Source organism: Tiliqua scincoides, chromosome 2, assembly GCF_035046505.1.
Source record: "Tiliqua scincoides isolate rTilSci1 chromosome 2, rTilSci1.hap2, whole genome shotgun sequence".
In the NCBI taxonomy this organism is placed as follows: Eukaryota; Metazoa; Chordata; class Lepidosauria; order Squamata; family Scincidae; genus Tiliqua; species Tiliqua scincoides.
The window spans coordinates 11,615,514-11,641,350 of record NC_089822.1 but is presented as its reverse complement, the minus strand read 5'-3'; the positions used below and the strand labels follow the sequence as shown (position 1 = coordinate 11,641,350).

General features: G+C 45.8%; 1 pseudogene; it reads left to right on the top strand.

Moving 5' to 3' along the window:
• Positions 1–3,372: 3,372 nt before the first annotated feature.
• Positions 3,373–12,426, top strand: LOC136641962 (zinc finger protein 420-like; annotated as a pseudogene).
• The last annotated feature ends 13,411 nt before the right edge of the window (positions 12,427–25,837 follow it).

The window sequence follows — 25,837 nt, the reverse complement described above, 5'->3', positions numbered from 1 at the left end:
CTGGCTGCTCAAAGCTGCCATCATCACAGGCTGAATCAGCACATTGGCAGAATGTTAGTGTTTGTGGTGATGGTCATCATGTGAATGCATTACTTATAATGCACCTGTATTCACCCATGTTCACATCATATCCACAGAAGTGTCAGGGCAGTGTCAGGCCCAGTCATATGCAGCTACACAGCACTGATTGTCCAAGTGACGGCAGCAGAAATACTGAAAATGTGCTACCTGGTGCCCAACAGGTTCAATCTGCCTTCTGGGACTTTCTTAACTAGCCTTCGATTCCAAGGATGCCCTGAATGACTTGGGAAACACAATGTTTGCTCAGCTGGTGTTCACATTTCAAATGTAAAATGGTGTCATGATTGAATTTACAGTGACACTTCTCACTGCTCACAGTAGACAAAGTATTTTAATCTTTGTCTTTCCTGAAAAGGGAAAGGAGCTTAGGCATGGCTTTCAGTATTAAATGTTGAACATGTACACCAATTTTCATTTGATTTTCCCCCCCCTTTTTATTGCACTTCTATCCAATTTTTTCTCCAAAGAACATACTGCAGCAAACATGGCTCCCCCATTTTATTCTCACATGTGTGGTAGCTTAGGCTGAGAGATAGAGAATGACTTGTCCCAAGACCACACTAGTAACTTTGATGCTTGAGAGGGGGCTATACCTAGGCCTCCCCAATACTACATCAACCACTACACCACACTAGCACACCCTTAACAAAGGGGCACACTAGCCTATGGGGATGGACCATCACTCAGTGAAGGAACAATTGCTTTGCATGCAGAAGATCCTAGGTAAGGCTGAGAAAGACTGACATCTGAAATCCTGGAGAGTCACTGCCAGTCAGTATAGAGACAATACTGAGCTAAATGGATTGGGGTCTGACTCAGTATATGGTGACTCCAGGGCCCATGAGAGGGGTGCAGGGGGTAAATTGTACCTGGGTCCAGGATCAAAATAGGACCCAGGAGCCAAAGGCGGGGGCCTGAAAAATTTCCTGGGATCTTACATTTTCCAATCTCACCAAGACCCATGAGATGGGGGTGTAGAGGGTACATCATACCTGGGTCCAGGGTGAAAAAGGGGGCCCGGGAGCCAAAAGAGGGGAGCCAGAATTTTGTGGGATTTCATAAAATATTTGCATATACTGTGTGAAGACGAGCATTCATATTTTGGGTAAATATGAATGCATTGTTTTATGAATTGCAATTTATAGAAATTCTGATCCAATGATTGTATGAAATTAGGATTCAACAGAGAAGAGGCCCAGAAGAAACTTTGGACCCTAAAAGGGGCCCAAAAGAAACTTCGTACCTCCTGGAAAAATTCTTAGAGACCATGCAGTTCCTCATACCCCAAGCAGGGCAGCCTTTTGCAGGGTCTGTGGGGAAAGAGACCTGGAGACAAAGTGGGAGGCAAGCAGCCTGCTCTGGGGTCACTAGCAACAAAAAAAGGACAAACCATCCTAGTTTTATCCTCATGAGACTCTGTCCCAGCGGGTGGGCGGGTGGGCAGGCAGTGAGCCAGGGCTAGGGTGACCAGACGCCCTCTTTTTCCAGGACATGTCCTCTTTTTTAGCCTCATGCCTTGTTAAATGTCCTCCTTTTCCAGAGCAGGCAGCACATAGCCTTCTTGTAATTAATAAATTATATGCAATATAGTTTTAAATTTAATAATAACATAGTGTTTAAATTAACCACATGAAATCAATATACAAGTGTTTTTAGCTTTTATTTCGTCATGTCCTACATTTTTTTGTAAGCCCTACATTTTGGGTTGCCTTGTCCTCTTTTGCAGTTATGACATCTGGTCTAGGCCAAGGCTGAAGCAGTTATTATGAATGATTGTTAAGAATATTTATATAAAAATGTTCAATTAAAGAAACATTCAGTTCAGAAACGTTAAAAATGTTCTGTTAAAGAAAGAGTTAATTGATGACTAGAGGGAGAACTTTGGGAATGACATACAGCATGAGAACATATGAAGGGGTTAAGAAGCAGCCAGAGAACCAAGGTGCAGCTCTACAGTTAAGACAGTTGACAGTTGACATCCGTGTGACAGTTAAGACAGTTGGCTGTGAACATCTCAAACCTTCCAGAGTTGCCTATAAAAGAGGACCAGCCCTGTATGAGAGGCTTTAGCTTGGCAGTTGGGCATGAGAGTGAGAGAGAGCTGACAGTTGGCTATGAGACTGCCCTGGGGAAACACCTTTGACTGAGCAGGCACTCACCTGACAGGTGGCACTTTGTACCAGCTGCGGAGTGCATCTCAGCGTGGTGTGTGGGTTTGTCATCTGCTGAACTGATTCACTGACCACCATAAGACTTTCAAGCATGGAGAGTCAGCACCCTTCAGTGTAGGCTCAGGCCTCACACCAGGGCAGTGCCCCGGGCAGTGCCAGTTTCTATGGGGAGATAGTGGTCATCTGATTTCGGGCTGGATCAGATATTCTGTTACACATTACATTGTGAGCTGTATTTCATCTGCTGAGAAACTGAGTACGCTTGCTCTTTTCTTTCACGCAACCTTGTCGGAAGCCAGTTGTTTTCATCCGTGTGACCCCTGCCCAAACTTTTCAACCCCAGCGGGTGAATTGTTTGCAACACCGCTTTTTGACAATGGAGCAGGGCTGTGCTTTAGCACCCACTCCTATTTCTTTACCCAGTGTGTAATTAGTCTGTGGAACTCCTTGCCACAGGATGTGGTGATGGCATTTGGCCTAGATGCCTTTAAAAGGATATTGGACAGATTTCTGGAGGAAGAGTTCATCAGAGGTTATAAGCCTGTGCAACTGCCTGATTTTAGAAGTAGGCTGTCTCAGAATACCAGATGCAAGGGAAGGCACTAGGGTGCAGGTCTCTTGTTGTCCTGTGTGCTCCCTGAAGCATTTGGTGGGCCACTGTGAGATACAGGAAGCTGAACTGGATGTGCCTTTGGTCTGATCCAGCAGGGTTCTTCTTATGTTCTTTAAAGCCCAGTCACACACCCAGAGTGGTCAGTAGTGGCAAAAATAATGGCTGGCCAGTATATGGGATAGGGGGACTTTCCCAGTCTTGGAAACCTCTACCCAGATTTCTTAAGGGAAAGACAGCCCTGAATGGGACCAGGACTGATCATCAGGAACTCTCCAGTCCCTTGTGAGGAAATCATTATAAATGGAGACATTCCTAGAAAAGAATCCTGTGCCTGGCAGCAAACTCCAAGATCCCCTTGCAGGAGGGGGAAAAATGCTTTGAAACTTATGGTCTGAGCAAAGGAGAAATGATTGTGCAGGAGAAGCAGAGAAAAGGGAGAGGAGAGACCAATGGCAGATTACAGACAGACAGACAGACAGACATGTATTCATGTATGTATGTACGAGTATGAATAGGTAGGTATGTAGGCAGGTATAGATAGATATGGATGGATAGGTAGGTAGGTAGGTAGGTAGGTAGGTAGGTAGGTATAGATAGATACAAATGTATGTATGCATGAATAGATAGATAGATAGATAGATAGATAGATAGATAGATAGATGGGGATGTATGTATGAATAGATAGGTAGGTAGGTAGGTGTAGATAGATATATACTTATGTGGATGGGTAGGTAGGTATACATATGTATGTATGCATAGATAGATGGATAGATGGATATTGTTATGTGTAAAACTTGGGCTCAGTCTGGGGAGGACCTGAGGGAAAACTGCTGCAGGAGAGGAGGCTGCAGTACCAGTGGAGGGAAGGTAGAGGCTGCTGTGTGCAGAGGCCTATAAAAGGGGCTGCAGAAGCAAGAGCTAAACTAGATCACCAGGGAAGAGCTGCTGTGAGGAGCCTTGGAGATTGGGATCTGCGGAGGGAGAAACACCAGCAGGGAAGAGCTGCTGTGAGAGCTGAGGAGAGAGCTGCACCAAGGAGCCCCTGGGAGAGCCTCAGAACCAGGGAGCAACCACCTAGCCCCTTTGCCTCAAGTCCTGCTGCTTCCTTTGTGCCTGCCTCAGGTTCTCAATTGGGGAAAATTTGGAACAAGGTTATTTGGTTTGGCTTTGGTTCAGGTTCCATTCCTCACAATAAAAGCCTTGAACTCAGTTTGGGGTCAGTGGTTTCTTTTAATCCTGCATAACAATATGGAAGGATGTATGAATAGGTAGGTAGGTAGGTATAGATAGGTATGTATGTATGCATAGATAGATAGTGATGTGTCATGGATCTGCTGGGCCTCTGCTGGGACTACATTTCCTAAGAGGCTCTGCTGTGCTCTGGGACTCTGATCCTGGAAGGGGAGGAGGCCTTGCCAGAGGGTTGGAAAAAGGAGGGAATTGGAGACCAAGTGGGAGAGGGAGGCCTGGGAGCAGGTGTGGAGGTCCAGGGGGACTGGAAGTGGCAGGGGCTGGATTGCAGAGAGAGGAAGGAAGGAAAGGAGCTGTGGCTCTTGGCTGCACTGGAGAAGCCCAGAGAAGAAGGGCCTGTTGGACTCCTCCTTCTCCTGTGACATGAGGCCTGTGTTGGGCTGGCAGCCACAGGCGTCTGGTTAAGGCCCTTATGCAGTCCCCTTTGGGGATCTGTTCCTATGTCCACCCCGAAAATGAATGTCACTCCCCCAGGCAGGGGGACCAGACATCCTCTTTCTCCAGGACATGACCTCTTTTTTAGCCTTGTGTCCTGGAAAATAACTTTAATGTCCTCCTTTTCCCTGTGAGCCTACCCTGCAGGTAGTGCAAGGCCTTCTTGTAATTAATAAATTATGGGCGCAATCCAGAAGGCGCCCTGGGCCAACATAAGTCCCTTGTGCCGACCCATTGTCGTCATGAAAGTGCTGTAACGCACTTTTGCGCTGACATAAGTGGGGTTAGGCTGGCGCACGGACTTGAGCTGGCATCCCGTGCCAACACAGTGGTGGGGAGGCAGTCACAGAGGGCTCCTCAAGGTAAGGGAACATTTGTTCCCTTACCTCAGGGTGCATTGTGGCTGCACAGGTACTGGAAAGTTGGATAGGATTGTGCCCTAAGTTAACCACTTGAAATCAATATATGAGTTTTTAGCTTTTATTCTGTCGTCCTACATTTTTTGTATGTCCTACTTTTGAGGTGCCTTGTCCTCTTTTGCTGTTAGGACATGTGGTCACCCTGCATCTGGTCTCCCTGCTCACGATAATGATCCTTGGTAATACATGTGCCTCAGTCATGCTATTACATGCCTCAGTATATTGCCAATTTATTGTTCATCAATTGTTCTAATGCATGTACCATTGGTTTAAACTGGCTTGTTTTCTGGGTGTCATTGGGTTGCCACTAGGCAAAGTCCTCCATCTTTCTGATACAGACTGTCAGGAACGCAACTCATCCCAAGTTGGGAACAATTTTTCCATCAAGGATGATGGCTGGAACCCCTCCCAGTGTTTGTGCAAAGAGGCAAAGCTTCTCTCCAAACACTCTTCCCAGCCAGAACTGCTTCTGCCTTCAAACGTAGGTAGCTTCTAGCCATCAGGACATCTAGTCATCAATAGGTACCTCCATGAATCTGCCCACTCTCTTCTGCAGCTATCACCTCAAATAGTGGAAAGGAATTCAAGCGAGCACATGAAGCAGGTATAAAGGTTAAAAAACTCATACAGGTCTCCTTTCTCTCTTTGACAGATGTAGAGAATCAGAGGAGACCAAACCCTGTGAAGGAATAGAAATGGCTACCTCTCATCCAGGCCAGGTAAGGGAGATCTGCAGAGAACAGCTTGGGTTTCTCCTCCTGTAACATTGCCAGCTGCAGCTTTTCTCCCCAGTCTGGACTATCTGTACTATACTTGTTTCTTTTCTGTAAATCCCCCTGACTTTCTCCTTTCCCTGAACCCCAAAATCTTCCTTTCCTTCTCTAGGGCTCCTCTGGAAAGCCCAGCTAATCTACCTACATCACTTCTCCCTCTGCATTTTCCCCATCTCTCTGCTTTTTCTTCAGAGGAGTTGCTATTTTCTCCCCTCGCCTTTTCTCCTCCTCCTAGCTGCTTTCCTTAGGGCTGCATTCTGTGTGTGTGTTGATGGTTGGAGTCCCCCAATATTTTCAGACTGAGTATGTCAGAATAGAGAAACCAAGTTGAAACCCTATTTTGGTTCTTCAGCACTTTCAGTAAACTTTGATGCTCCTTAGTTATTGCAGAAGTGCATAGGCTTGCCATTATCTTTTCATTGCTTTCCCTCTTGTGTGCACATGTTACACGTTTTCAAAAAGCACTGCCAGTAGCATAGTGTGAGAGCTCAAGTGAGCAAATACCCACCTGGACAAGCCTCTGCTGCAGCTGGAGCAGTAGAAAGTGACGTAAAATTTTTGAAAGTGGGAAAAGTGATGGGAATTATAATGCATTAAAGTCACTTCACTGTGCACAAGGTTTTCAGTCCTGGCTATACTTACGAGGGAATACACCCCATTGCAATAGTGGGGCTCGCTTCTGGGCTTGCGTGCATAGTCAGTTTGGAGACTGGAATGGAAGGAAAGGATCCTCTGAGCCTCCTTTCAGGAAACTTGGGAATCGATTGGAGCTGGAAGTCCAACAGGTGGACATGCAAAGTTGAGAGGTAATGTGTGTGAGAATCTGTCTTCAAATTTAGAAATGTTTTATCCTTTCATGGAAACTGGAATGCACTTCTCTCTTTGGATGGCAGACATGGCTTAGGCTGATTTGCTAAGAGGACATTTCTTCTTTTTTTTTCAGAGCCCAATTTCATTCACGGAAATCACTCTTTATTTCAGTCCTGAAGAGTGGGCTCTGCTGAGTCCATGTCAAAGACACCTGTACGAGGCTATCATGATGGACAATTATGAAAATGTGATCTTTGTAGGTAAGGAGAATCCTTTGGCCCTTAATTGACATATGCCCTGGGTTGGAACCCCTATTCCATTGGATATTGACAAGACGAGTTGGTGGCCACGCTGCATGACCTGGGCATGGCCGCTGCAATGCCTGATGGCCCCACATCTTCCTTTTCTGGCCAGCCCAGATCCAGGGCTGGATCTTGATGAGGAGGGTAGTCCCAACCTGGTGCCGTAAATTAGCTGTAGATCCCTTGCCTGCCCCTTGGAGCCTTACCCCTGTGTTTGGGCTCTCCTGCAGGACCCACCCAAAGGAGAAACATGCTAAATAGCATAAATATCCCTTCATAAATAGTGAAGTGTCATTGAGAGCTTAGATGGAAGAGCAGTGGGGAGCAGATGTCTCTGGGTAATTTGGAAGTTTCTCATTTAGGACGTATAGGAATGAAAAATGTCTCTCCTTGAGGAAGAGGTTGGCGTACAAAGCAGGGAAAGAAGAAATTATCTCAGACTTATCAGTGTGCTGCTGTGATGGCTCTCCTTATTGGATCTTGGTCATTTGTAGTTTCTGGAAGGCTCTGAGAAGTAAATGCTAGAGATGATGACTGATTCTTCAGGTCCATTGTTGCCTGATGAAACCCAGGTCAGTAGCACAACTCTGAAACTGGACTGATGGCAGGAGGCCTCAGATCCCAGAAGCCTAGAGGAAGGCCACGCTTTTAACCGTCAGAGCAATCACTGCCCCCACCACCCCCACTCTATCAATCAGACAAGATATTTGGAAGAAACACATTTCATGTGTGACTGCACTTTGCTTACACAGCACATTTAACCCAGTGAACAAAAGCCACATCCTGGGAGCTTCCTAACTTGTCGACTCTCAGGTATATTAAAAACTTCGTTGTTCATGTCGGAGGTGCAATCCCCGAGGTGCCATCGCTGCAGTCTGCATGTCGCCATCCCTTAAGGCAGGGGTCTCCAAACTTTTTGGCCAGAGGGCCGCATGAAATATCTGGCGCAGTGCTGAGGGCTGGAAAAAAATTTAAATAAATAAATTAGAGATGGAACTTAGATGAATGAATGAATGGGCTCATTCACTCAGCCTCTCCGGCCCTCAGAACACTCTCCAGAAGCAATCAGAGTACAGCTCTGGTCATGTTCAGTCAAGTGGGCCGGAGCCTTTCAGGGGACAAGAGGCTGGCTGCGGGCCGGATAGAGACTTGCTGTGGGCTGCATCTGGCCCCCGGGCCGGGGTTTGGAGACCCCTGCCTTAAGGTGATAGCAACTGGTTCATGCTGCTCTGGAGGGTCGCAACCCCTAGGTTGGGAACTACTGAATTAACCCTTTGTTTTCATGTTTTCTCATATGTTTTTCCATAGGAATAAAACTATTCCTGCCTATATAAAATGTTATGTAGCCAGGAATAGTTTTATTTACCTAGATGATTTTTGAATAATTGTGTTTGCTCATTAAGAGCTTTATCATTTTTGTTTTTGTTTTCCTGTACCATAAATCAATTCTATTTCTTTTCTGGTAACAGTGTTACCTCCCTTCTCTTTGCTCCCACCAATCCACCTAGGAGGGTTTGCTTCCCCCTCCCCCCAGTGTACAGGCACTGAGCCTCGTGCCATGACAACTAGATAATGAAGTGGTCAGTAACCCCACAGTGAGCACTGTGCCTGTAGGTGGACCACAAGTGAGTCCTGAGACTACTTATGCCACTCCAAGGCAGGATTCCTGTTTGCCCAGGTGACAAGGTCACTAGGGAGATGGGTTCGGGGCTGAAAAGGACATAGGGCCATGCATGCCGGTAAGACAGAACCCAGTATAAGGGGTTCTATCAGTACCAGTAGTGAGGTGGTAGTGGCAGGATGCAAGTCTGAGGGCTCTGTCTTCATCATCATTGGAGGACACACTAACCCAAAGAAGCTGACCTATGCAGAGGAGGAGGAGGAGGAAGGGGATCCGCCGCTCTCAAAGCCATCCGAGGCCAGGCAGCAACATCCTTCACGTTTGTATGGGGAGGGATGACACAGAGGCCCAGCATGCCTGTACCATGTATACAACATGGGAGAAACCTGCCTCCAGTCTAGGTCAGGGGCTTATTAATTATAATAATTAAAATGTTAATTAAAATATTAATAATAATAAAACAATAAAAGTGAATAATTGGATAAATAAAATTATATTAACTACAGTGGTATTTTATTTTATTGCTTTTAGTTCATGTCTAAGGGCCCAATCCTGTGGTCCGCACCGTGCCTCCACGGCGCGAACCACAGTCGCAAACGTGCCATAAGGCACGTTTTCAGGGCTTACCGACGGGCTCCCACCACCCGGCAGGCGCCCGTGTTCCACAGCTCGGCAGTGCCTGCAGCCACTGGGCTGCGGAACGGGAAATGGGTGCAGGGACGGGGGTGTTCCGGGGAGGTGGGAGGCCAGCGTGATGCAGGGAGGGGGCGGGGAGGTCTGCGTGACACGGGGAGGGGGGCATGCCAGAGGCATGCCGGGGGGGCGGGCGGGAGGAGGCTCTGCGGAGCTCTGCTCCACTCCGCAGAATTCTAGGCGCTCATGAAGGTTGCATGCCTTACATGAGCGCCTTTACTTTAGTGATGCCCTTTGGGTGCTGCTAAAGAAAGTACCCCAGAGGTGGCGCAAGTCCAAGGAGACCCATTGGAGCTGCAGTGGCTTACCTTGATGTAAGGGGAAGAGTTTCCCCTTACCTCCTGCTGAGCCACTTTGGGCCCCTATCCTGCGCTGGATATAGCACAGGCCTCCTGGCCTGCCTGTTCCAGTGCAAGATAGGATTGCGCTGTGAGTCACCAGACTCTTGTGTCTTCTGTTCTCCTTTGCTCATTTGTCTGCCTTGTTACTGCTATAATCTTCCATTTGACCCACTGGTGCCCTATTAAGTCCCCTACCTCTTTTTCTCTCCCCTTCCCTCCCACTACTCAGATTTTTTAGCCCCAGCCCCCCCTGAATCCTTCTCTCTCCCTTTTAGTCAGGCGCCATACTTGTGCCGGTATACTCCTTTTCTCTCCTTTTTAAGGATTTCCTCATCTCTGTCCTCTCCTCTGTATATAGCAACCACTTACGTTTATGGCCTTGCCATAAACTTGCCACTTAACTTTTCAAGTTAAGAAAATTGAATTGCTTTTTGATTTTAATTATCTTTCTCTGCTTTTGTACCATTATCATCACAGTAAAAGTTAGATTGCTACATCTTCACCCTCTCCTTCCTCCCTTCCCACTTCCTTCTGAACCATGTGCCATTGGCCACTGCACAGGGTCCTAGAATTCCCCCTTGCACACAACGTGTGTCTAAAAAGCATACCTGGCAATGGTCAATAGCAGTGCCTGGAAGAGGTAATGATGGGCTAGATTTATTTTATACAGGTATTTATATACCGCCTTTCTTTGGTCATCAGATTTCTCCTCAGACTTTAATCTAAGGCGGTTTACATAGGCAGGCTGTTGTAAACCCCCGTAGGGATTTTTACAATTGAATAGTTCTAGTCTTTCATAGAACTCCTCCTTCCAGCTGGATTCCTTCCCAGTCTGGCCTCTCTCTGGCCCTTCACCTCCCACGCTCCACTTGACAGCAACTCCTCCCTGCCACCTGACGTCAGCTCAGCGTGTCGTCAGTTCTCGGGTACTTCCAGTTGTTTCGAACTGGCAGCCTCAGATCTTCAGGCATACAAGGCGGCAGCTCTACCAACTGAGCCAGACCTCCTGCCCTGGAACTAACTAGATCTGGAACTAACTAACAGAAACTTAATCAGAAACTATGCAGAGGTCAGTTTTCTCTGGGGATCCCATCTGGAAAGAGAAGTTCTTCCTTTTCTAGATGGAGTTGGTCTCACCCTGAAGGAACCAGTGAACAGCCTAGGCATGCTTTTGGTCCCAGTTTCCTCCAGGAACCCAGATGTTTTCCATATTCTGGCCACACTTTTGGATGGTTCATCAGCTGCACCCTTTCTGAACAACATTCAACTTGATAGGCGACAGTTTCCTATCATCTCTACATCTGAAATTTCCTTCTCAACAAGAGACGTTCTTTATTTTTTTTTGTTCTTTTACTATTTCTTATTCCGCCTTTCTTTTTGTGGTTTTTACTTCTCTGAGAGTCCTTTACTTCTAAAGAAGCAGAACATAATATTGATGAAGCCACCTGCAGTTAAAGGCTGCAGTGGTTTTTCTGGGCTCTAGTTCTGGTTGGATAAAAACGGCTTATGACATTCCCAACTAGCAGCAGTTTCTTTCTTTGGTCTCTTATTGCATTTCTTTTCTTATTTCAATAGCATTCGTTTGGAACCAGCTTGGAAGACAGAGGAAGCAGACTCATTCTTCACAGGAAAGAGCCCACAGAGGAGAGAGACCATTTATGTGCCAGGAGTGTGGAAAGAGCTTCAGTGTCAGCAGCAGTCTAATACTTCATCACAGAACCCACACAGGGGAGAAACCCTGTAAGTGCCAGGAGTGTGGAAAAACTTTCCGTTGGAGCAATGAACTTAAGATCCACCAGAGAACCCACACAGGGGAGAAACCCTATAAGTGCCAGGAGTGTGGAAAGACCTTCAGTCGGAGCTATGAACTTAAGCTCCACCAGCCAACCCACACAGGGGGAAAACCCTATAAGTGCCTGGAGTGTGGAAAAACCTTCAGTTGGAGCTATGAACTTAAGCTCCACCAGCCAACCCACACAGGGGAAAAACCCTATAAGTGCCAGGAGTGTGGAAAGACATTTAGTCAGAGTGCTACTCTTATGAAACACCAGAGAACCCACACAGGGGAGAAACCCTATAAGTGCCTGGAGTGTGGAAAGACATTTAGTCAGAGTGCTACTCTTATGAAACACCAGAGAACCCACACAGGGGAGAAACCCTATAAGTGCCAGGAGTGTGGAAAGACCTTCAATTGGGGCAGTGAACTTAAGATCCACCAGAGAACCCACACAGGGGAGAAACCCTATAAGTGCCTGGAGTGTGGAAAAACCTTCAGTCGGAGCTATGAACTTAAGCTCCACCAGCCAACCCACACAGGGGAGAAACCCTATAAGTGCCTGGAGTGTGGAAAAACCTTCAGTCGGAGCTATGAACTTAAGCTCCACCAGCAAACCCACACGGGAAAAACCCTATAAGTGCCTGGAGTGTGGAAAGACATTTAGTCAGAGTGCTACTCTTATGAAACACCAGCCAACCCACACAGGGGAAAAACTCTGTAAGTGCCTGGAGTGTGGAAAAACCTTCAGTCGGAACTATGAACTTAAGCTCCACCAGCAAACCTACACAGGGGAGAAACTCTATAAGTGCCAGGAGTGTAGAAAGACATTTAGTCAGAGAGCTAATCTAATGAGCCACCAGAGAACACACACAGGAGAGAAACCCTATAAGTGCCAGGAGTGTGGAAAGAGCTTTATTGTCAGCTGCAACCGAAGACTTCATCTCAGAACTCACACAGGGGAGAAACCCTATAAGTGTCGGGAGTGTGGAAAGATCTTCAGTCGGAGCGATGAACTTAAGATCCACCAGAGAACCCACACAGGGGAGAAACCCTTTAAGTTCCAGGAGTGTGGAAAGAACTTCAGTCAGAGCAGTACACTTAAGATCTACCAGAGAACCCACACAGGAGAGAAACCCTAGGAGTGCGGAAAGACCTTCAGTGTTAACAGCTGCCTAATACTTCATTACAGAAGCCACACAGGGGAGAAACTCTGTAAGTGCCAATTGTGTGGAAAGACCTTCAGTCAGAGTGCTGTTTTTTGAGCCATCACAGAACCCACTTAAGAGAGAAACCTTGTGCATCTTAGGAGTGTCAAAGAGTTTATGCGTTCAGTGAGGCAACACAACTTATGTCTCTTGTTTGCCTATTTGAAAAATTCCTGATATTTCTGCAGTTCTTGTTTGTAATGTAGATGAAGATGTTCTTGTTTTTCAAAAAGTAAAATTTGCCCGAATTGCCCTGTTATTTCCTAGAGTCCATGGTCTGGACCTTGCTCTAACTTTCCTGATTGGGAGGTCTCCTGTAGGCCAAAGAGATACCACTTGGGGGCCCATCAGGACCCTTTGCTCCATACGAATGTGTTGGATTGGGAGAGTGGTGGCTTCTTTGTTCAGATTTCCAGTTGAATGAGACTTATTCCTCTTTGATTATAGTCTGAAGCTTCTGCACATTTGTATCTCAGTTGTTGTTCCAAGTTGGTCTCCAGCGCCAGTCACTATTATTTATTTATTTACTTTATTTATACCCCACCTTTCTCCCCAAAGGGACCCAAGTTCACTATGATTCAGTGAACTCGGACCTCGATTTCACAGACTTTAGAAATGGACAGAAATGAACAAGGTGGGTGGGTGGAACATGGAGGCAACAGGGGCAGGGCAGAGGGCGGCTTTGGCCCAGGAAGGGGGAAATTTAGCGGTAGCGGTATTCAGCAAATCCCAAGCCCGCCTCATTCCCAGTCCTCATTTGTGGGTCCACGTGGACATGCGCTGGTGATATCACTGGTGCAAGTCTGAGTTGACCCATCGGACTGGCAGGGGCTTACCCCAGGGAATGGAAAAATTGTTACATTCTCCCAAGGAGGCCTTCAGAGGCCAAAGTCCCCCATTGGTGCCCACGCCTATGCAGTACCGCTCAAATAGTTCGTGCTGCTCCAGGGTTCCTGCATAACAAGAGCAGTGCAGGGTTGGCGCAAGCCTTTGGGGGCCTACAATTCTCCACTCTGGTGATTTTCCATGCTTCCCTTTCTTCTACCGTGCTTACCTCTGCAAGTAGTTCTTGATCTTCTTCTCTGTAGTGCAGATTCTGAGGGAGATTGAGATTGGGAATGAGGGATAGCTGTTCGGCTTCTTGACTTTCTCAGATGGCTTTCTTGGTGGTCACATCAGCCCTTCTATTGCCACGCTATACCTCTGAATATCTTCTGATGAGCCCGGCAATAGACTATAGCTATTTCTGAGGGGCCGTGAATAGCAGCTCAAGATTCGGGGGGGGGGGTGCTTGATCCCCTCTCCTTTTGCATTTAACAATCCTTTGTGTTTCCAGCGTGCAGCATAACTGTGAAGTGTGGCAAAGCAATATTGTGAATTGTCAAAACGTTGGTTTTCTTATCTTTTGCCAACTTCCTGGATAAGTGCTCACAACTTGGCTGCTTGGGTGGGCATACAAAGCGGTAGAGCCTTAGCCTCTAATGTCTCAATGTCGGTTGATGACAGCATACCCGGCCTTTTGCTTTCCCTCTTGGATGAAACTACTTCCGCCAGTGAAGAGTTCCATTTCTGAATTTTCCAGTGGAGTGTCCTTCAGATCTTTCCAGCTGGAGTAGACTTTGTCCAATACCTGCTGACAATCATGCTCTGTAGCCTTGGGCAAAAGAGTAGCTGGGTTAAGGATGAAGCAAGTCTTTCAGGTGGCCCCAGGGCTCTCCAGCAGTTGGACCTGGTACGTCCAACTGAAGCGAGCCTCTGGGCCCCAAATTGTTCCAGGACTGCAAGGACAGTATGAGAAGTGTGCACTGTGGTTGGATGGCCCAATGTTAATTTCTTTGCCTCATTCAGGATGGTTACCACTGCAACTACCTCACAAACAGGCCATCCAGTAGCTCCTTAGTCTAGCTGCTTGGAAAAGTACCCTGTGGCTGTCTCCAGGAGCCAAGTTTTGGGTGAGCACCCCTAGAGCTATCCCTTTTCATTCATGCACAGTTCATATGGCTTAGAGGGCTAGGGCAGGCCTAGGGTTGAACCTCACATAAGTTTTCTTCTGAAGGTTCAGAAGGCCTGTTCGTGCTCTGGAGTCCATGCAAATTCCTTCCCTTTTAGGGCCCCATACAGTGTGCTAGCCATCTCTCCATATCCAGGTATGAGGATCCTGCAATAGCCTGCCATACCTGAGGCTGCAACCCTATGCACACCTTCCCTAGGAGTAAGCCCCATTGAACACAATGGCACATGCTTTTGAATAGACATGCAGAGCTGCTGAACCTGGAGGGGTTGGACCTTTCAATAATGTCTCTGAGAGGTGGGGACTTTAGCCTCACAAATAATGGTATCAGTTTATTTCCCCTCACTGAACAGTATTCGTCCTCTTGAGGCAGACTAGTGTCCTCCATCCCATCCATCTTGTTGTTGTTATACTTCAACACAGCCTATGCTGGGCTGGTATTATTATTATTATAAACATCACCTATGTCCCATGGCACTTGACAGAGAATGAGAAGCCAGGTCCTTGCCCCAGGAGTCTCACAATCAGAAATCAACCCAAGAGAGGTCATCATAAGAACATATAAGAACAGCCCCGCTGGATCAGGCCCTAGGCCCATCTAGTCCAGCTTCCTGTATCTCACAGTGGCTCACCAAATGCCTCAGGGAGCACACAAGACAACAAGAGACCTGCGTCCTGGTGCCCTCCCTTGCATCTGGCATTCTGACATAGCCCATTTCTAAATTCAGGAGGTTGCACATACACATCTTGGCTTGTAACCCGTGATGGACTTTTCCTCCAGAAATTTGTCCAATCCCCTTTTAAAGTCATCTAGGCCAGATGCCATCACCCTATCCTGTGGCAAGGAGTTCCACATACCAACTACATGCTGAGTAAAGGAGGCAGGGATAAAATGGGGAAGAACATGCCTGTTAGTTCATTTACACTCACTTAAGCATAATTGCGACAGAGTAAGGGGACTAGGGAACTGGGCCAAAGACTTCACAGGGGGAAAAAATTGAAGATCTGTGCCTGTGTGTGTGTGTGTGATGGTATTTTTCTTTTCTTACTGTCTGATTCTTCGAAATCCTATGGAATGAATTTTTACTCCAATGGTTCTGTCAATCTTTCTTGCACCTGTTACCATGCAAAGAAAATGTCTTCTTATAATTTACCCATCTTGTTGCCAGTTGGGGGAAAAAAAAACTCACAAAAGTAACTCTTAATTATTTAAATTGTTTTGTAAAACATAAAATTAAGATCACATCCTATAATAAGCATAATAAACTTAGCAACGAAGCATAAATAAAATATAGGTTATTAAAGTACTGTAATATGATGGTAAAGAGCTTATAGGTGCTTCTAATTAAATAGAGCTGCATGTAAATAATTTCAGTAGTTTAACCATTTTCAGCCACCGTAAAATAGAGGGTTTGGGGAGTACGCGGAGAAGAGCGTGGCCTGCTTCTCTTATTATCTCCTTCATTTACAAACTCCCCAATGGATAATGAAGTTATGGAATACACAAGGTTTCCGTTGATAAACATGTCGAGGCATAAAGGTTGGTGCTTTCCTGCTCCTTGACATTTGAAACGGGGAGCCAAAATGAATATGACACCAAATTCAGTGTCTTGACTTAAGGGCTGTCATTATTCATTTTAGAAGAAGTCCTAATGGAAAGGCTGAAGGTTATTACAATAAAGAATGAGTTGGCGGCCTGATTTATGCAAGGAACAAGCACAGGGTCTTATAGAACCCTCTTTCATTTTCTGTGGATCTTGAGTTTAGTGGGGGAAATGTAATTCCCCCAAGTCAGGCAGCCAAATGCAGCAGAACTCCGAGTTCATGCGGTTCATTTCTTGTTGTCCTAACAGCTGTTCTTGATCGTCCTCCCTGCAGGTATCTGTTTGGGGATTAGTAATGCTTCACAGGGTCGTACATCACAAGAAGTGGATGTGTGATTACATTAAACATGCTTCATCTCCTTAGATTCACTTATCCTGAATCATTGATATTGGATAGACTCAACGCCATTTCTCTGTTGAGTGTTTTATTTTACAGCACCACAGATTATCTTTGCCAGGCAGAGGAGTTTGCCAGGTGACAGTGTTCAAGGTGAGCTTTGCATAGCCAAATACTGAAGGCGAGCCACTGTTTTGTGTGTGTGTTTTAAAAGAATTTGCTTCTTTCTCAACTGACCTCTAGAGTATCCAACATGACTTTGAACTTCGAATAAGATGTCATTTCCCAAGTTTCTGATAAGTGAACATTCACAAGTCAAAGCAGGGCAATATATTTCTTAGGACCGACTAAAATATTGCAAGTAGTTAGCTTTCACGTTCTGCAACTTGATCAGGCTGGAGGGGGTGAATCTCTATGGCAGAAGCACAAATGGATTTTATACCCAATTTTCCAACTCACTCTGTCTCCTTCCTCTCCTTGGACGTACACCACCAGAGTACCTGGTGTGGGTCCAAGGAAACCCTTAGGTGATCAGGTTGCCAACTGGGAGGTAGGTTTTTTAGTTACCTCTTCCTGGCTGTCTGATCACTCCCATTCCATCAAAGCAAGCTTCATTGGCCTGGCTGGGGGTAGGACCGGGCCATAAGTCCACTACGTAGGTAGCAGTTCAGTTCCAGAGGTCTAGTTGGAATGTATGTAGCTCAAGAACAAAAAAAAAACATAAGAACTGCCCCGCTGGATCAGGCCCTAGGCCCATCTAGTCCAGCTTCCTGTATCTCACAGTGACCCACCAGATGCCTCAGGGAGCACACAAGACAACAAGAAACCTGCATCCTGTTGCTCTCCCTTGCATTTGGCATCCTGATTCTAAAATCAGGAGGTTGCACATACGCATCACGCCTTGTAACCTGTGATGGACTTTTGCTCCACAAATCTGTCCAATCCCCTTTAAAAGGCATCCAAACCAGATTACATCACCACATCCTCTGGCAAGGAGTTCCACAGGCTAATTACATGCTGGGTAAACAAATATTTTCTTTGTTCTAACTCTCCCGACTCACAATTTTAGCGGATGTCACCTGGTTCTGGTGTTGTGTGAGAGGGAAAAGAACATTCCTCTATCCACCCCCTGCATAATTTTGTATGTCTCAATCATGTCCCCCCTCAAGATGGGAAGCTGGTTTTTGCCGCCCAAGCACTATCATGCCTGTGCAAAAGCACTACAAAGGACATACAGCACTTGCGCAAAAGCACCAATATAGCTATCCATAACTTGGACACCTGTAACTGGGGAGCCAGAGCAGATAGTTAGTGGGAAAAAATCAGGATAAAGAAGTCCACCACTCTGTTGTGACTGGTAGGATTTATACTGCCTGAGCCTCTGGTTCTGTTACCTCAATGCACAAACAACAGGATAAATGTGGACTCCATATGGACTGCAGCATAATACTCCTTTCTCCTGGCATCCTGCCTTCCTCCACCCTGCACTGTGTGTGCTCTGCAGTTCTTACCCTGCTACCATGTACTAAGCCACTTAAAGGCAGGGATTCTTAGGCAGGGACCCCCAATGGATTGTCCAATATGTCCCAGACCCCCTTCATCAGACTTTCAAAGTCATCACCACCAGTCCTATTAGGTACCAGCTTGACTTCAAAAGATGGCGATACTAGGAAGTGGGAAGATGTCCATGTTGAGTGATCTGATCGCTGATTGGTTAGTGGCCTCAATCCATATGGATGATGCTGATAGTTAATTCCTGTGGCCTGTTCCATGTGACTTTAGGGAATGCCCCAAAATTATGAGTAACGGCCAGGAATGCTACTGACTTGGCTGCCTTTGACATTTGCCCACTGCAGGGCCTACATACCAAGAAAAATGCCACTTCTTGCATTTATCAACAGTGAGAAATCTGAAGCGAAACCAGAACATGGAGCACAGGATTACACAGGCAGGTGTAAAACCAATTGACCAAAAAGCCACCTTTGATGATGTCGGCAGAAAGTCTCTCCTTCATTTCCTACATAACGACCCATGCAAACATTCAAATCTAGAGGCCATTGTTTAAAAGAGCAAAATTCACATTTAGATAACCCGACACATTTTTCATATTCCTCAGGGGGAGGGAAGGCTCAAATCAGACTGTTCAAAGACGAAAATAGTCGTTTAAGTTTTTCTGGTACTAAGAAATAAAATTAAAGAGCAAGAGACAAGCAGGAAAAGTTTAAATGAATGAAGATCTTGTCTCTGGAGTAATTCATTCCATAGTTCTGTAGTTCTAGGGGGCAATACAGCTAATGAGATATACAAGTTTCCCCTCCATTCCCCCCCCCTCAATAAAGCTGTCTTTGGTAAGCAGAATGCTAGTCTCAGGCTATCTTCTTTCCTCCTTCTTCCCAGAGTTTGCACCATCTAGATATAAAGCATGTGGGACACCCCCCCCCCCAGTACTGCATGACGTTTTCATAAATATTCTTTTTGACCACATGCCTTGAAGTTATCTTCTTAACAGAAGTCACCCAACCTCAGCTGTGCAAGCCAGCTATGGAAACAGCACTGCTGTTTCCAGTGGGCAAGAGTAGGACAACTGGAAAACAGCCACTACTGCAGAGTATCAAGATTCACTCCAATGTTTTTTGAGCTATTTGTCTTGGCTGGTCTTGCTGTTTTCCTTGACTCCTGGAGCACTGGTTTGGGAAGATGAGGGACTGGTTAGAAAAAATGAAAGAGCACAGCGATGTTCTATCAGAACATTTTCAATAGCATGCCCCCATCCCACTTTCACAAATGGCAAAAATTGAGTAGGAACCCTAAACTGGATTGCACATAATTAAAATTTAATACTGCAGGCACTTCACAGCTATGCCCCACCTTGCCTGCCCTCCCCTGAGGACTTTGGCATTCCTCCCTCTTGAACCTCAGAGCTGGAAAGGAGACCCAACCACGCTTTCTCTTTCTTCACCACTTTGCACCAGCTTGAGCTGTTGCAGAGCTGTCTTGTCCTCAACCACCTTCTGTGCTTAGTCAAACACAGCAGCATAGGAAGGTGCACTCCCTTGAGAAAAGCTTCTCTCCTCCAGCAAGGTACCCAGGCTCTCCAAGAGGTGGTGTCTCCTAATGAGGACTGTCAGACATGGCTGATGGGCTGCATTCACTCAATGTGTCTCATAGGTGGTGCATCCTTGCCCTTGACCCATAAGTCTCATAGGTCACAGTAGGCAAAGAAGGCCTTAGTCAACTTGTAGTGGACCTGAACGTGCCAGACCATATGCCTGCCAGGGGCACACACCAACAACCTCTGGAACCCTAGCTGGAGCAGGCAAGCTGGTGGAGGGAGTGTCCTAGGGAGGATTGGGGCAGGGATCAGGACTGGCTAGGGGCATGCTGAGGGTTAGCTAGGGGCAGATATTGGCAGCAGTAGCAATAGTCCATGCCTCCAGCCATGGCTCAACAGGCCCTTTGGGACTCACTTGATTGTATGTCAGCCAAAGCACTGGTGCAGATCCAAGTAGGTCCATTAGGGACAAGCAGCAATGGAACAGGTAAGTACAAACTTAAAAATTTTTACTTACCTCTCTGTCACTTCCTGGTCTCTGGCCAACCCATAGCATGCAGAAAGGATGCTTGCTCTGGGTTGGCCCAGGATAGGACTGGGCTATGAAGTAGTTAGTTGCTTATCTAATCTGAAAATGCACTTCTGATGTTCTTAGCAAGAGTGCTTAATCAGGATCACTAAACAAAGGTTAGTTAAACTTTAAAAGATCCTGACAGTGCATTCTTGCTTGGTTAATTTAAATTTAAAATACATCAGTAAGCTATAGACATGTTTGGTGTTTTTCTTTTTACTTTTTAAGTGCAACAAAGTGGGTTAAAGTCAGCCCAGTTTTTTCCATGCTTTCTTACTTGGAAAAAATAAAAAGGAAGGGTTGCCACTCAAAATGGAGTGCTCACACAAATCCCAGGTTCAGTGCCTGAAATCTGCGCATAGGACTGTCTGAAACCCTGGAAAGCCGCTACCAGTCAATTTAGGCAATACTGATCCAGATGGACCAATAATCAGAGTTGAGAGAAGGCAGTTTCATATGCTCATTGTGGGCATGCTGTAGGGGCTCACTGCCTACAATAGCTGCCCCATTAATTTCTCTGCTGCACACGTTCTTTATGTGGAGTCCTATCCACTTAAGCAAGCCTAGAAGATCTGTCATGCCTGGACTCTGCAAGCCTCACAGCATGTGTTCTGCGGTGGATTGGGATGATGGGGCACAGCCCTGTTAATTGATTGCAGATTAAACATGCTCTTGCACTTGGGAATGCAGCCCTTCAGGTTAGGAAGTTCTGCTGCTCTCTTTTCCATGACTTTCGGTTCACAAAGAGGCTCATACATTGTGCTTCATCTAGTTAACCCATGATCTGTCTCAGAAGGACGAGATGTGCTAAGGCCAGTCTTGAAATGGATGGCTTGGCTCTTCAGAGGGGGAGGAAATGAAGAACTAAAACCTCTCATCAGATGCTCCAAAAATTATTTCAGCTGCTAGAAAAGCCAAACAATGTTTTTTTTAAAAAAATTATTTTGAAGGAGATGTTCCAAAAAATAAATCCCTCTTGATAATTGCTTTTTCAAAAACCATCTGTCATATGCTTCATTCTCTTCTTTAAGGGCCAATTTCTCTCTTTGCATTTTACATCTTTTATGCAAAAGACAGACTTTTTTGATACCTATGAAGGTAAAGTTTTTTGAGCATGAAACCTCCTCATCTTTAATACATAAATATACAAGTGTCCTGCTCTGTATGCTTTGGGGCTGTGGTGTAGCTAGAGGGGATGCAAAGCACTAAGTTTTGCAGGGGCCCTCTCTGCAGCGTGCAAGCAGCTTCTCCCCCTCCCTTTCGGAGCCATTATAGGTGGAGGGAGCAGAATGGAGACGTATGCAAAACTCAGTGCTTTGCACCCCCTTTAGCTGCGGCACTGCATACGGCATACATTCCTGCTCCTGCCCATGGATACCAAAACTGTGGATAACTGTGAACCTTATACTTACAGTACTGTGGTGTTGTGCAAGCCCTTCCTGTTAGCCTTGTTTGTCATCTGCCTTTCTTTGCAGCCCTCTCTCTTTGCAGCCCTTCCTGTTACAGAATGCTAGAGGAGAAACACAGGAAGCAGTCAGCCAGAATACTAGAGGAGGAAGACTAAGAGAATGCTAACAGGAAGCAGGAAGCTTCCTGCTCCCTATTAGCGTTCTGGCTGTTTCAATACACTAATCATTCTAGCATTCTTGTGTTTCGTAACAGGAAGGGCTGCAAACAAAAATTGCTGCAAAGGAAGACAGAGAAGTAATGAGTGTGTGCGGGTGGAGAACCATGGATCTGGGATCTGTGGATTCAGGGGGACACTTATACATTTTTTATCCTACTCTTATATGGGGCATGCTGCTGTCTCCCATCTAACTAGCTTAATTTGGTTCTTAGCAATTCAGCAACGTAAGATGCTACCAGGCACATGGGACTGTTTTCTTCCTGCTATTGCATTCTTATTCCTCGGGTCAGGAAAAACTCCACACCCTCTCCAGTTATTACATAATTCCCAGGGTGTCTAATGGATGTTGTGCCAGGCACAGGCTTCCAAAGCAGTGAACTGACAGTTCCCCTTTTAAAAGGATAATAATATTTAATACATACATTGATACGCTGATGGTCCATCCTCATTGGCAATCTTTCCAATGTGGCCCACACTCGCTCCATGTTTTTTGGTCTAGCGCAACTGTTGTCCAGTGTGGTAGTTCCTGTTGTTTAAATGACCTGGAAACGGTATCTGAACAATGAGTAGCCAGTTGGCTGGGGGTTCTGGGGGTTTGGTTTGGGATCCAGTGTGTGATTCTGGTGTTCCATCGGTCGTCTGTTTGGCGAATGACATGTCCTGTTCATCTGTGCTTTGTGGAAGCCATGTACTCGAGTGGGTCGCAGATCTTGGATGCTTGCCGGAGGTCTTAACTTCTGAGACCATGTTGCCATTGCTTTTGGCGGTTCGTCCCAAGGAGGCATCTTTCAAGTGCCCAGTGGGTGGTTTGCATGGCAGTAGCTATGGTCTTATTATCGGTCCATGTTTCTGTGGCATAGCAAAAAGCCGGAAGTACTATGGAGTCAAACAGGAGGGCTCTCAGCTGTGGATCCTGGATCTGGCTGGTGACTTCTCGGATTGGTGGCCCATGGCGGCCCACACAGCTTTACTTCGTCTCCCGATCTCAATCGTTAGGTCGTTGGCCACGTTCACTTCACATCCCAAGTAGATGTGGCTGTCAACTTTAAAATATTTAACAGAATATTTAATAGAGGGCTCAATCAAGCAGTAGATCTAGTTGTTCCCATTATGGAATTGTTTTAACAATGTGCTGGAAAAAAGACATTTTGCACCATTCATTACCTGGATAACCATAAGTGTGGGATTGCAGGTAGGGGAAGTTGAAAGGAAATGAACGTACTCTGGCACAGATGTGCACACACTAACAGCCAGATCCTGTTGGGCCTCATTGCTTGCGCTGCAGCCCCACTGCCAGCTCTGGGTGTCACAAACAACCATAAGGCATGCTTGCACCACCCACCGAGGAGGCTTGTCACAGAATCCCCCAGCAGCAACCCCCCCACCAACCAGGTGGAAAGCAGGTAAGCACCAAGTGGTGTGGGGGCATGGGAAGGGTTGGGAAGGCATTTCCGGGCGGACAGGGGAGAGTGAAGAAAGTGTGGAGGAAGATGGGAGGCGGGTGGGACCAGCAGAGGCGTCCTCTGCCAAAACCAACCCCCCATGTTGGGCTCAAAAGTCTGACACAGGGCTTCTCCAGCCTGACTCAAGAAGCCGCACTGAGCAGTCTGGGGCTTTATAAATGTCCCCTTCACCCAAGGAGATCACCTTGAATCCAGCACAGGATCCAGTGCAGTAGCCATTTGGAGCCACCACTCCTGTGCTGGATAGGATTGGGCTTTAATACACCTTGAAAACTGACCATGTGCAATGGAGAGTTGGTAGGGAAAGTGAAACATTTGGTAAAAATTGGTCCTGTTTCGTTGAAGAGCAGGCATGAGATGGATACCAGCGCTCTTAGCAGAGTTTTTTCCTTGTTATGAAATTAAATTACAATAGAGGTCTAGGTGGGAGAGATGGATACATTTTTGTTATATGTATATCTTAAGACATTATATATTCTGTCTCATTGGATAGAATTAGTGTGATTTTGTATATTTTGTGTAATGATTTTTTAAAAAAGTTTTGAAGTCTCCCCAAAAGATAAAATAGTAACCAGTGATAAATAAGAGTAAATAGAGGTAACAGAGGCAACTGGAATGTTTGTATCAGTGCAGCTGTTTTTGAAGGAGATCTTTAATTTAATGGAAAGCACAATGTTATGGCAACTCAACACAAATGCAAGCTGCATTTCCATACATTTGAAGTATTTTCCATTTAGCTTGTTATTTTTAAGGTGTATGTCGTTAATGTCACGATCATCAGAGGGTTGTAGCTGGGCACATTTTGGTTCCAAAGTTCTAAGATTTCTTTTTATATCCATTAATCATTTTGGAGGCAAAAAATGATTTAAAAAGTCAGTATTTTCATAGTTAGCTGGTTCTAAATGGAGAATGAAAATAATTACTTTTGGCCCGTATTGTCATTCACAGTTGTGCTCAGTTTGTGTCAAGGGGGAAAAAAGAAATTAAAACAGTGCCACCTTGTGGCGAAATAACTCTCGAACATAGTAGTTACCCATTCAACTTTCAGTACAGTACTTTATTAATTAGGCACCAGATAATATGTCCCCAGTGCAGGATTTGTAGAGGAAAGCTAAAGACAATCTGGTTCTGTCCTAAGGTCTTGCAGTGTTTGAGTGTTACAGTTAAATAGTGAAGATGAGAGCTACAAAATCTCATGAATAGGGGCTGTTAAATAAGGCTGAGATGATACTTCACCATTTTCCAAGAACAGTTCTTGGAGTGTTGAAAAATGTGCCAGTTTTTACAATGCTTTTTGGCACTGCTCATGAAAATTTCTGCTCATTGATTTACGTTGTTCTGCCTTGCTCTCCTTCTCTCAATGGACTTCACTGGTTATCAGAGATAGGATCACAGCCAAACGTGAGCATCTTGACAACGCCATGTTCGCTTCATGACCCCTGACTGGCTGGGATCCACTATGTGTGACCAGTTCAGGCTGGGAAAATTAACAGTAACCAGGTATTGGGGTGGTGAGGGGGGGAAGCACCAAGGAAACAATGGCATAGAAAATGGAATCTGAAGAATGGTTTTGTTTTTTAATCTGTACTGCTCTGAAACTATCGAAGTTGTGCTGTTTTTTTTTCCCCCTGGACAGTTTTCCTGCCTTAGTTTGCAGCCCTACCCCACTCCAGCCCCAAAGCCCTGCATATATTTTAAGTGTCTCCCTGACTTCACCTGGCACCTTCTTCTTAAAACTAAGACTCCCTGTCCTCCTAGCTTCATCCCAGTGGAGTAGCTAGAGGGGGTGCAAAGCATTAAGTTTTGCAGGGAGCCATTCCAGGTGGGAGAGCGAAGCAGAGGTGAATGCCTCCATTTTGCTCCTCCCCACCCAGAATGGTTCCAAAGAAGAGGGGGACAGGGCACTTGCATGCTGTGGTGAGGCTCCCTGCAAAACTTAGTGCTTTGCACCCCTCTGGCTATGCCACTGCTTCATTCTTTCTATTGCTTCTTTCTCCTCTTCCTTTATAGCCTGTCTAAATTAGATTAGAAGCCACAAATTGGGCTTGTCTCCTTTTAACTTTTGTACAGCAGCTATTTTTGATGTGTCTGTAAATGTAGTTTGTAAATTAAAATAATTTTTAAATCATCAGAATGATGTGAGCTTCCAGAAATACTGGATGGAGCTGAGCCACAGAATGTTGAGGGTGTCATCTGGAAAACAAGAGAATGAGGAGGGGGGAGGCATTGAACGGGGGGAGAGAGATTAAGAATTGACCTGTTCAGATCCTAACAGCTTAAAATAAGTATCATATTAAGGAGGACTGGGGTTGGTGGGACAGGCAAGCCATGAGGTTAAAAAATTCCTTCCTGCACTATACTGGGTTGGAGGAAAAGAAAAACGATACCCTAGCCACATTCCACGATGCAGAATGTATATGGCCAAAGGGTTCAAATCTGGCTATGGGTCCCAAATCTGGTGGTGGGGTTGGTGGGTGATGTGAGTTCCAAGCAATGTTACAAGACCCTGTTCCATGCTGCCTGAAGTCTTGCACAGAAACTCTCCTGTTAAGGTCGAGGAATGTTCTGCAACATTTATCGCATATCCCTGCTTCTAGATGTATTAATATTCAGTTGCAACCCCTCTGATTAAAATTGCTCTGATAATCAACCAATGTTTTAATTGATTAATCTACCAATT